Source organism: Physeter macrocephalus, chromosome 20, assembly GCF_002837175.3.
Source record: "Physeter macrocephalus isolate SW-GA chromosome 20, ASM283717v5, whole genome shotgun sequence".
In the NCBI taxonomy this organism is placed as follows: domain Eukaryota; kingdom Metazoa; phylum Chordata; class Mammalia; order Artiodactyla; family Physeteridae; genus Physeter; species Physeter macrocephalus.
Window position 1 is genome coordinate 9,926,629 of NC_041233.1, and position 12,769 is coordinate 9,939,397.

At 40.7% G+C, this 12,769-nt stretch overlaps 1 protein-coding gene across 1 annotated transcript in view; it reads left to right on the top strand.

The window, feature by feature from the left end:
• Nucleotides 1–1,069: 1,069 nt before the first annotated feature.
• ZNF33B (zinc finger protein 33B) overlaps nucleotides 1,070–12,769 on the top strand; it is a 71,424-nt gene continuing 59,724 nt past the window's right edge. Inside the window, exon 1 of the mRNA XM_055080911.1 lies at nucleotides 1,070–1,177. The gene's annotated coding sequence lies outside the window, so the exon portion shown is untranslated. The remainder of the gene's footprint in view (nucleotides 1,178–12,769) is intronic.

A 12,769-nucleotide genomic window follows, 5' to 3' on the forward strand; every position in this document is an offset into this window, starting at 1 on the left:
ATGCCTTGCAGCCAAAAAACCAAAACATAAAACAGAAGCAATATTGTAACGTATTCAATAAAGACTTTTAAAAAATGGTCCACATCAAAAATATCTTAAAAAAAAATTGGTGAACTACTGTCCTCAATAAAACTGTGTTTGTCTTCCTAAGGAAAAAAAAGAACGAAAACTGCATGGTGATGACCCGTGCTCTTTTCCTACACTAATCACCAGGATGAAGAGTTCGAGATTGAATGCTTGTCAAATGAATTGTTCGTTAATTTCCCCAGCACAGTCTCTCCTTGGTGTTTTTTCATTCCTAGAGGAATTGGAGATGTGGTTTGTAACTAGGATATTCAAGTGGGAAAGGTTCTTTCAATTCCTAGGCAAGCAACTGGGAACAGTTTGTTAGCTTTCATCGGCCTGTACTTTGGAATCAGCTAAGAGAAAATCCTTTTCTATTCTCTAATGAAGAGGACAGACGAGGAGCGTGGGGTCTTTGGGGGAAGCAGCATGTTCAAAAAGCTAGATGAAAATTGAGTATCTGTCTTAAAAAAAAAAAACAAGAAAAAGAACCTCTGTGATCAAGGTAGTAGACGTAATGGACCTCTACATTTTCACCCTAGGGACCATGGGCCTCATGGTGATTATTAGTAGACGTGATGCACGCTAAATAAAACTCCATGTGGCACAATGTATTATTGACTGAAAACGGATGGAAGGAAAATAGAATTTTGAAAAAATTTGATTCCTGTAACTTGACTCAGGTCGGTTGACAGCGGATAAATTATCACTGAAGAAATCTTACAAAGGCAGCATCTATAGTCAGTAAATTATGATTTGGACAAGAAAACATGTCATTTTTTTTAAAAATTGATTTCAAGTAAAACACTTTCAGGGAATTAAAAATAAGACACGGGTATGCAGACCGGGAGTCCTGAGGCGGGGAGGCGGGGAGGCGGGGAGGCGGGGAGGCGGGGAGGCGGGGAGGCGCCCCGCCCGGGAGGCGCCCCGCCCCGCCCCGCCCCACCCCCTCCCTCCCGAGGAGAATGCGCAGGCGTGAGCGGAGGCAGGTGAGAGGGCTGCGCCGCTGGGATGCCGGGGCGCCTGAAGACCCGCGTCCTGAGAAAAGGGAAGTTGGAGACCGAGTCGGTCCCCACACTGTGACGCTCCCGGCGGGGGAGCAGCGCAGAGACGAGTAAGTGCAGCTCTATCCGCAGCCCCTCACCGCGCGCCTCCCGGCCGCCGCCCCCCGCCTGCCCAGCAGCCAGGGGCTCGACCCCTCCAGCCCCGAGGAGCGCGAGCCTCCCTCGCTCCTCGGCTCCGGGGCCGCCGCCACCGGCCGCAGGGTGAGGACGGCGGGCCGGGGTCACGAAGGCGGCCGTTGAGCGGTGGGCGCCCCGCGCGCTCGCAGCCCTCCCTTCTCGGCGCCCCTCGGGCCTCCTCGCGGCGGGACTGTCCCCACGCGCCCGGCGGGGCTGGCCTCTGGGTCTGCGGACGCCGGAGTCGGCCCCGTCGCCGCGGGCTCACGGGGCCTGGACGGGGAGGCGCCGCAGAGGAGCCCGAAGATGGGGCCGCGGGGCGGGCGTGTCGGGCGCGGTGGGTCCGGAGGGGTGCAGGGGCCTCTGCTCTCGGGATGCGCGCGGGTGATGGGCACGCGCACAGCTCGGGGATCCTGCACCCCCGGCCGCCAGGAGCGGTGTTCAGACGGGGGCCTCTGTGCCCTTTCCTGAAGCCCTCAGGAGGGTCATCTCCAAAAGGCTGAAGGTTCGCTTTCAGCGTTTTCACTCTTGATTATCAACTGAAATGACTCGTAACTGACTCGCAGAGCGCTCTCTGGAGTACCGGTAACGTGTGACATAGTAACATCTAACCAAAGTTTGAAATAAGGAAATTCTGTGCTTATTATTTTTTTGCATATGGAGAGCTTTTTGAACAGTTTATGTTTTTCTTGTTTGTGTTACTCTTTTCCAGCAACAGGTTGTTGCGAAGCAGCGTTACTCTAAGTTAAATGAGCGTTTAAAATTTCATTTTTGAGTAGTTATCATAGATGCTCAAATATTTGAAAATTCTAGCTACTAAAGGGCTTGGTTGTTTTGGGGGGCTTTTTGGTAAATGTTGCATGAGAAAGGGAAGAGTTAAATGAGCGTTTAAAATTTCATTTTTGAGTAGTTATCATAGGCGCTCAATTATTTGAAAATTCTAGCTACTATCGGGCTTGGTTGGGTTTTTTTGTTTCTCTGGGGGTTTTTTGGTAAATTTTGCATGTAGAAAGGAAGACTTCCAAATCAGGGGAAATGTTTATTTCGTGACATTCTGCTGTGCACTATTGCAATTTTGAATGTCTAATCGCAGGTAAATCTCAGATTGTCTCCAGCAAATGTGTATTTTGTTTGAGAATAGTTTGTTGTTTTGTTCTGTGGGTTTTTGTGTGCTATTTTCTTGGTACAAATCTGCCTAGTTAGCAGGCCTCAAATCATCATAGAATGTACTTAAAACTAGTGATTGGTGCAAGAGTATTCCTAGGATAAAGTTTGAAGTTATAACTCTTATCACATCCCTGCAATGTAAACATAGGCCACATCACCTGAGGCTACAGCCTTGGCTCAATTAGTAGAAATTAAAACTTTAAGAGAAAAAAAAAAGAAAGGAATGAGGCTTTTTTAAACTCAAGGAGGCAGACTGAGATCTTCGTGTCTATCTGTATGTATGTATGTCTGTGTGTCCAAGATATGAAATTTTGTCCCTTTTTCTTAAAAAAAAAAAGTTTATTTATTTGACTGCAACGGGTCTTCGTTACGGCTTGTGGGATCTTTTAGTTGAGGCATGTGGGATCTAGTTCCTTGACCAGGGATCGACCCAGGTCCCCTGCATTGGGAGCGCAGGGTCTTAACCACTGGACCACCAGGGAATTCCCTATTTGTGAGTTAACTTTTATAAATGGTGTTGTTAGGGTCCAGCCTCGTTCCTCTGCACGTTCGTATCACATTCTCCCAGCACCTTTTGTGGAAAAGACTGTCTTTTCCCCTTGAATAATCTTGCTGTTCTTGTCAAAAATCATTTGACCATATATGTGAGGGTTTCTTTCTGGGCTCTGAATTCTATTCCATTGATGTATAATTCTGTCTTTATGCCAGTACCAAACTGTTTTGATTCTTGTAGCTTTGCAGTAAGTTTTGAAATCAGGGAGTGTGCATCCTCCCACATGGTTTTTCTTGCTCAGAAGTGTTTGGCTCTTTGGGGGTCTATTCAGTGTAAAGTGAAGTTTAGGATGGGGTTTTCCATTTAGGATGGGGTTTTGATAGGGATTGCATTGTAATTGTAAATTGCAGTGGGTACTATTGAGATGTTAGCAGTCATAAGTCTTCCAGTCCGTGAAAATGGGATTTGTGTCATTTAGTCTCTTACACAAAGTTTGGCAATTTTCCTTGTGTAAGTCTTCATCTCCTTGGTTATGTTGATTGCTAAGTCGTTTACTCTTTCTGATGCAATTGTAAATCAAATTGTTTTCTTAGTTTCCTTTTCAGATTGATCATGTTAGTGTATAGAAATAAATGATTTTTAATGTTGACTTTGTATCCTGATACTGTGCTGAATTTATTTATTAGTTTGGACATTATTTTTGTGACGTCCTTAGGATTTGTGTGCATGAGATCATGTCATGTGAGAACAGAGATAATTCTGCTTCCTCCTTTCAAATCACTGGATGTCAGTGATTTATTCATTAACTTATTTATTGATCTATCTTTCCTAACTGCTATGGCTGAAACTACCAGTACTATGTTGCATAGAAGTGGTAAAACCCAGCATTCTTACATGCTTCCTGATCTCAGAGGGAAAGTTTCCAGTCTTTCACCATTGAGTGTGATGTTGGCTGTGGTTTTACATATACGGCTTGAATTCTGTCATGGTAATTTTCTTCAAACCTAGTTTGTTGAGTAGTTTTCATCATGCAGAGGTGTTTAATTTTTTCAATTGCTTTTTCTACCTTGAGATGGTCATGTTTTTTTCCCCTTCATTCCATTACACCAATACATTTTCCTAGGTTGAAACATTCTTGCATTTCAGGAATAAATCCCATTTGTTCTTGGTATAGAATTCTTATTATGTAGATAGATATAAATAATTATTATATAAATCGATATATATGCGTTCCCAACCTCAGCTCAGGCTTCCCAAACCCTGGTAGGGTGGCAGGTGATGGCCAGGACACAGCACTGAACCACAGAAGTTTATGCCTCCAATTAGTCATGATTATTGTTATTACTAATCCATGACTGTTTTTTTACACAGTCGATGACTGTCTGACTGAGACCTGCTTTCCCCCATCTCCTGCTTCCATGTCTCTCACACTCCGCTCTTTCCTTCTGGGATTCACTCACTTCTTCCTTAAATACATCCTTCCTCACTTTCAGTGAGAGCCTGAGAGAGGCAAACTCTCTTAGTCTTTTTTATCTGAAAGTGTTCTTATTTTGCTTTTATTCTTGAGTGATAGTTTAGGGAGAAAAATATACAGATGTTTCTGTGATGCTTTCCTTGACATGAAGATGGTTTTGCTTTGTGTTCTCCCTGAATTGTGACTGCTGACTGGGCTGCTGTTTGGTCTCACTGTGGTCTGCCTTCCCTGCTCTGTGATAAAGTCTTCAATTATCTTTAATATTCTACAATCCATTACTATAGGGTGAAGTTCAAATTTGTTTTTATTTTTCCTGCTCAGGACTGGGATCTGAAAATCCATGTTTTACAGTAATTCTAAAAGTCTTCAAATCCTGTGTCTTTAACACTCGTCCCATTTCTCATCGTAAAATCCCAGGGAATATTAAACTCTTTCTTACTACACTTCATCTGTCTCACTGTATTTGCCCTGTTTTTATTTTCCATTAGTTTATCTCTCTGCAACATTCGGGTTCACTAATTCTCTCTTCAATCCCGGTTAACTTGTTGTCTAATCCACCCAGTAGTGTTCTTATTTCCATGGCAGTGTTTTTTTAGTTTTAGAATTTTTTTTAATCTTGTTTTGTTTTTCTAATTTTCCTGGTATTTTTTTTCATGTTGTGTTATTCACTTATGATTCCAATGCAATCTTCTGGGTCTTTAACCAATTTACAGTAATTTCTTTTACAGTTTTATCAAATTACCTATTTCATGAAGGTGTTGGGGTTCTAATCCTCCCATTTGTAGTCTCTGGTTACTGTTGTTCATGGTGAGATCAGGGCATGTTTTGGTGATAGCGATTCTTTCTGGCTTTGGGGTTTTGACGTATACATTTTTTTTTTCATGTTAAGGACATTTCTAACTATTGCCATTTTTGTTGTGTTATTTTGGTTTTTAATTAGAAAAGGATTTTGAATTTTCTTAAGTGCATTTTCAGGCCCTATGGAGGTGAACATATAGAATTCTTCTTAAATATCAATTCTTTCATGTTCTCCCTGACACAAAGACTTCACTTACCACCCTAGTTAAAACAAAACGTCCCCCATTCCCCACGTCCAGCCTCTTCCTCTGTTTACTTATATCCATAGCACTTACAACCAGACACTGGCTGCTTGAATCACAGGCTGTCTTATTCCGTTTGGGCTGCTGTAACAAATACCACAGACTGGGTGACATATAAACAACAGAAATTTATTTCTCAGAGTTTTAGATGCTGAGAAATCCAAGATCAAGGCACCTGCAGATTCTGTGTCTGCTGAGGGCCCACTTTCTGGTTCATAGGTGGTCGTTTTTTTGCTGGGTCCTCACATATCAGAAGTGGAAAGGGGACTCTTTCTGGCCTCTTTTACGAGGGCACTCATCCCATTCATGTGGGCGCTGCCTTCTGACCTCATCACCTCCCACAGGCCCCACCTCCTAACATCATCACCTTTGAGGCTAAAATTCCAGCGTATGAATGTGGGGGACATAAATATCCAGTCCACAGCAGAGGCCTAGTGATTTTCTTGCTCACCCATAGCCCAGACAGTAAAGCTTCCTCAGTGAGTAGAATGTTTTCTAGTCACCCTTCTGTTAGGGGCACAGTCCACCAGCAGACCTGGCTTTCTGTGTGTGTCCATCCCTGATCCCTGCCTCCTCTCCTACCAAAAGGGAGTGAAACTCAGCCCCTCACCTGGCTCCGTGGACCGGTAGCAGGAACTTCATCCTGACGGCTGAAACATTGGGTCACAAACTTTTACCCGGTTTTCCCTTCTCTCTTCACTCCCAGGGCCTTTCCCTTTCTCTCTTCTGAGCTGGGCCAGGCCATCCCATGTGTTTGCTCTACATCTTGCCCGGACCAGGAGCTGACACATCCCTATCAGTTGCAATCTACCTTGTTAACAATGGGAACATGTCTAGGCCTTGAGCAGAAAATAGCCTTTTGTGAGTTTTTTTTTTTTTTTTTTTTTTTTTTTTGCAGTATGCGGGCCTCTCACTGTTGTGGCCTCACCCGTTGCGGAGCACAGGCTCCAGACGCGCAGGCTCAGTGGCCATGGCTCACGGGCCCAGCCGCTCCACAGCATGTGGGATCTTCCCGGACCGGGGCACGAACCCGTGTCCCCTGCATTGGCAGGCGGGCTCTCAACCACTGCGCCACCAGGGAAGCCCTTGTGAGTTTTTTTTGTAATGTAGTTTTAAAAACTGTAATGTAGTTTTTTTTCTGCATGTAAAAAATTAATTGCGTTCTCCATTGTTTTCTTTTGAAGCACCGTTTTAAAAATAAAATATATTTAGGAATTCTGAGAAGTTGGTGTGATCATGGAAGCATAGTTTTTATGTTCCGGAATCTGCATATAAACACAGAGCATAAAACATTAAAACCGAAACCCATGGGCAGTATTTACAACAAGACTAGATGACAAGGTATCCCCCTGTTACTGCAAAATACAACTGGGTGGACAACAGCCATTAGACCTGCTCAACATCCCCCTAAGTGTGGGGAAAGCAGAAGGAAGCAACCGTGTAGCTGGACGCGTGAGGGCCTTGTGCATGCTCAGTACAGAGGCAGAGCTAGCCTGTGCGCGCCCCTTCCCAGGAGAGCCCCACGCATGCGCGGTGCAGGGACCAAAGGAGGAGCCACGGCAGAGCTTTGAGCTTGTGCAACTCAAGAGCCTGGCCAGGAGCTGCAGCTGAGACTGGGAGAAACTTGGTTTACTCCACCAGTTAGTGAGGCAGAGGTCTAAGGTAAGGCATGAATGTCTTTGAATTCTCACACTGGGCCACCAGGGCTCCTTTGGGACTGGATTATGCATGCACAGCAACTGTTGGGAGCGCTATCAAATTAAGTAGGATGGGAACAATAAAGACAAAGGACAGAGAAGCTCCAACTCCATGCTTGGACCAGGGTGAGGTGAGAAAGGCACTGGCCTCGGGCACAAAATTTCAGGGGCACCAACAACTCAGTAATCAAGATAAATGAGACTTTAATGCAATAATTATTCAAAAACTAAATTCAGTGTCAAGAAGTCCTTGATGAACAAAATATCAAACTTTGAAATAAAGACAGAATCATTAAAAGTCCCATATTGAATCATATTGGAGCTGGAGGCAAAAAGAAAAGTCAGTAATACTGACCCTGTCTTCATTACAGTGTTTCAGGAGAGTGTTCCAGGAGCCCTCCTTGAGGAATCTACTGAAGAACCAGCTTCAGAAACCACAATAACTCAAGAGATTGCAATAAGGATTAGTGTGAACAGTAAATATATAGTTACTTCTAGAATTAAGATTAAATGCGGGTTAAAAAGAAGAGGTTATACTATGTAATTGATACAGATTTGGGTCCTTGGACTCTTTAATCACAGAAATTGATAAGAGGCCAGAGGAGGAATTCAGGCAAGCCTTTATTGGGACTAGTGCTGCAGCACAAGGGAGCGAAAACAAGTAACAGGTGCCCTTGTTCACTCTTCTAGAGGGGCAGGCTACTTCCTTAAATGGAGTGAGGGTGGGAGCAGGAGTGGTGGGTCGGACTGAGGTGTGGCTTAGGTGGCCTGCCCACCCCCTTGGTGGTGCTGTGTGCAGGGATCATGTGCAGTACCCTGCTTTTGCTCCTGGCACCTCAAAAGCAGCAGTTGGTTTGTGGCCCTTAGTATCTTACTGTTCCTAATTGCCCCCAACTGGCATGCATGCAGCTATTTTTAGTCCCTTACAGTTGCATACTCTTCAGTTGCTGGAGGAGACGTTTGCCCAGGTACAAGTACATGCGTACAGGTAGAGGATCCGAGGTCCCAGACTATCTCAATGGCTTTATGTTCTGAGAATGTAGATATGGTACAAACAAAAAATGGGGAAGGGAAGGAGAGAATTTCATGCGAAAAAAGTTTTAACTTTTCGTAAGTCACAGCTTGTTCTGATATTGTATTGTTCCTAGGATATCATAGTTTTTTTTTTTTGAGGTATAATTGACATATAACATTATGTTAGTTTCAGCTGTACAATGTAAGGATTCATTATTTGTATATATTGTGAAATAATCACTATGGTAAGTGTAGTTGAGATCTGTCAAGATACATAGGTACAAATTTTTTTCTTTTATGAGAATTTTTAAGGTTTGCTTTCTTAGCAATTTTCACATATGCAATATAATATTATTAACTATGGTCACCATGCTGTTTCTTACATCTCCATGACTTATTTATGATATATTATAGCTGGAAGTTAGTACCTTTTCACCTTCACCCATTTCACCCCACCCACCTCTTGTCTCTGCAACACCAATCTGTTCTCTGTATCTAAGATTTTTGTTTTAAAGATTCCACATATAAATGAGATCATGCAGTATTTCTTTTTCTCTGTGTTATTTCACTTAGGATAGTGCCCTCAAGATTCTTCCATGTTGTCACATGGCAAGATTTCATTCTTTTATTTGGCTGAATAATATTCCATTGTATATCTGTACAACAATTTCTTTATCCATTCATCCATCATTGGACACTTGTGTTGTTTCATATCTTTCCTATTGTAAATAATGCTGCAGTGAGCATAGGGATGCATATATCTTTTCAAATTACTGTTTTCCTTGTATCAGAAGAGGGATTCCTGGGTTGAATGGTAGTTTCACTTTTAATTTTTTGAGGAAACTCCATACATTTTTCCACAGTGACTGCACCAGTTTACATTCCCAGCAACAGTGCAGAAGGGTTGCCTTGTCTCAGAATCCTCTCCAGCACCTGTAATTTCTTGTCTTTTTTGATAATAGTCATTCTAATAGGTGTAAGGTGACATTTCATTGTGGTTTTGATTAGCATTTCCCTGATAATTAGTGATGCTCAGCATTTTTCATACCTATTGGCCACCTGTATTATCTTTTTTGGAAAAATGTTTATTCAGTTCTTCAGCCCATTTTTTAAATCAGAGTGCTTGTTTGTTTGTTTGCTATTGAGTGATATGAGTTCTTTTTATATTTTGGATATTAATCACTTATCAGATACATGAATTGCATATATTTTCTCCCAGTTGGGATAGGCCTTTTCATTTTGTTGATGGTTTTCTTTGTCATGCAGAAGCTTTTTAGTTTGATGTAGTCCTACTTGTTTATTTTTGCTTTTGTTTCCTTTGCTTTTGGAGTCAGATCCAAAAAAAATCATCACCAAGACTGAGTTCAAGGAGCTTACTGCCTATTTTTTTCTGGGAGCTTTGTGGTTTCAGATCTTACGTTAAAGGCTTTCATTCATGCTGCATTAATTTTTGTGTATGTTGAAAGATAGTGGTCCAGTTTCATTCCATTACATGTAGCTATCCAGTTTTCCCATCACCATTTACTGAAGAGGTGGTCCTTTCCCCATTGTATATTTTTAGTCATTTGTCATAAACTAGCTTAACATATATGCATGGGTTGATTTCTGTGTTCTCTATTTTGTTCCACTCATCTATGTGTGTGTTTTTTATGCCAATACCATACAGTTTTGATAACTATAGCTTTGTAACATAGTTTGAAATTAGCAAGTGTGATGCCTCCAACTTTGTTTTTCTTTCTCAAGATTTCTTTGGCTATTGGGTGTGTTTTATGGTTCCATATAAATTTTAGGATTTTTTTTGTTCTATTTCTGTGAAAAATGCCATTGGAATTTTGATAAGGATTGCATTAAATCTGTAGATTGCTTTGGGTAGCATGGACATTTAACAATATTGATTCTCCAATCCATGATGATGGAATATCTTGCCATTTAGTTCTGCCTTTTTCAAATTCTTTCATTAATGTCTTATGTGGTGTTATGGATATTGTTAATCTGAACTTGTGTGTGCATCATTTGAGGTGAAACAAATGACTAATTGGATATTCTAATTCAATTATTTCCTATGTCCTTGAGAACGAGATTTTCCAGTGTGGAAGAAAGGAGATACAGATGTCACAGAAGAGGTTAAGTAAAACCGTACAGTTCTCAGTTTGAATTGGATGTATCTGCGTAAACTACGAGAATATTTTTTCGTATATGTAATTACATGTCTAGGACTTTATCCATTTCTTCTAGGTTATCCAACACATTGGCATATAATTGTTCATAGTAGTCTCTTACGATTCTCTGTATTTCTGTAATGTCAGTTACTTCATTTTTGATTTCATTTAAGAGTCCTCTCTCTTTTTTTCTTAGTGAGTCTAGCTAAAGGTGTGTCAATTTTGTTTGTGTTTTCCAAAAAAACTTAGATTTTTGAAATCTAAGATTTGTTTTCTTCTGTTGTTTTTTGTGGTCTCTCATTTGTTTCAGCTCTGACTTTTGTTATTTCTTTCCTTCTGCTAACTTTGGGCTTAGTTTCTTCCTCTTTTTCTAGTTCCTTGAGATGTAAAGTTAGGTGGTTTGCTTGAACTCTTTCTAAATTCTTAATATATGCATTTATTGCTGTAAAATTCCCTCTCAGAACTGGTTTTGAAGCATCCCAGAGGTTTTGGTTTGTTGTGTTTCCATTTCATTTGTTTCAATATAGTTTTTGATTTCCCTTTGCTTTTTTAAATCCATTGGTTGTTCAGAGTGTGCTGTTTTTTTTTTTTTTTTTTTTTTTTTTTTTTTTTGTGGTATGCGGGCCTCCCTCTGCTGTGGCCTCTCCCGTTGCGGAGGACAGGCTCCGGACGCGCAGGCTCAGCGGCCATGGCTCACGGGCCCAGCCGCTCCGCGGCATGTGGGATCCTCCCAGACCGGGGCGCGAACCCGGTTCCCCTGCATCGGCAGGCGGACGCGCAACCGCTGCGCCACCAGGGAAGCCCAGAGTGTGCTGTTTAATTTCAACTTATTTTTAGATTTTACAGCTTTCTTCTTATTGATTTCTAGCTTCATACCATTGTGGTAAAAAAATACTTGATACGATTTCAGTATTCTTAAATGTGTTAAGACTTGTTATGTGGCCTTTCATATGATCTCTTCTGGAGAAAATCTGTGTGCACTTGAGAAGAATATGTATTCTGCTGCTGTTGAATAGAATGTTCTATAAATATCTGTTAAGTCCATTTGGTCTAATGTATGGTTCAAGTCCAACTTTTCATCTTTATTATCTGTCTAGATGATCTAGCCTTGTTGAAAACAGGGTATTGAAGTCCCCTACTATTATTGCATTGTTATGTATTTCTTCCTTCAGATCTGTTAGTATCTGCTTAATATATTTAGGTGTTCTGATGTTGGGTGCATATATATTTGCAATTGTATCTTCTTGGGGAATTCACCCCTTTATCATTATGTAATTACCTTCTTTGTCTTGTTACCATTTTTGGCTTGTATAGCTATCTCTGCTTTCTTTTGGTGTCAACCTTCACAGAATTTATCTTTCCATTCCTGCACTTTGAGACCATATGTCCTTAAAGCTGATGTGAGTCTTTTGTAGGCTGCATATAATTGGATCTTGTTTTTCTTATCAATCCAGCCACTCTGCCTTTTGATTGGTGAAATCAATTCATCTACATTTAGAGCTATTATTGGTATGTAAGGAATTACTGAAATCATCTTATTGCTTTCTGCTTGTTTTGTATTTCCACATATTCTTTTCTCCTCTTCTTGCCTACTTTTGTAAATTTGTGATTTTCTGTGGTGGTATCCTCTGTTTCCCATTTCTTCTTTTCTTTTGTGAATTTATTCTAGGTGTGGTTAACATGAGGCTTACATGAAATATCTCATAGATAATAAAGTCCATTTATAGCTGATAGTAACTTAACTTTGCCTACCAAAGCGTCACACTTTTACTCCCCCTTTTTTATTTTTGATATCACTTTTTACCTCTATATTATATATTTATTAGCACATAATTAGCTATAATTATTTTTAATACTCCTTTTTTTTTTTTTTTTCAGTTTTTAAAAGGAAGATTTATTCAACAAGTTTCACTTAGCTCAATACACCTAAAAGGAAAATCACAATACAATGAAAAGATTTAAATCAAGGCCTCAGAATTTCATACAAACACCAAGACCAAAATCCTAAAGTATTGGTATTGCGTCTCAAATTTTCCCCATTAACTTAAAAAAAAGCTTAAACTTACGTGCCATAGAGGTTATTAAATGAAACTAGAATTAACAAACATGCCAAATGTTTCACTTTTAATTGTAGACACAGCTCCTATATTGAGTTTTACAAAAAAGCATGTCTTTCAACATGCATCCAAACAGTGTTCAATGTAATGTGGTGTAAGCAACACTTAACATAATCCAACTGCTTTAACCTAAATACACCTACTGCTTAAGTACATCCTACAATATAACTAACTTGAGAAAAGCTGAAAATTATTTAACAGTAATAGATTACTCAACCTAGTTACATCCTAAATGAATGTTTGTGTTCAAAAATACTGAACCTTAAGTCTTCAAAACAATCCTGATTTCCACTTAGAGTAAGCATAA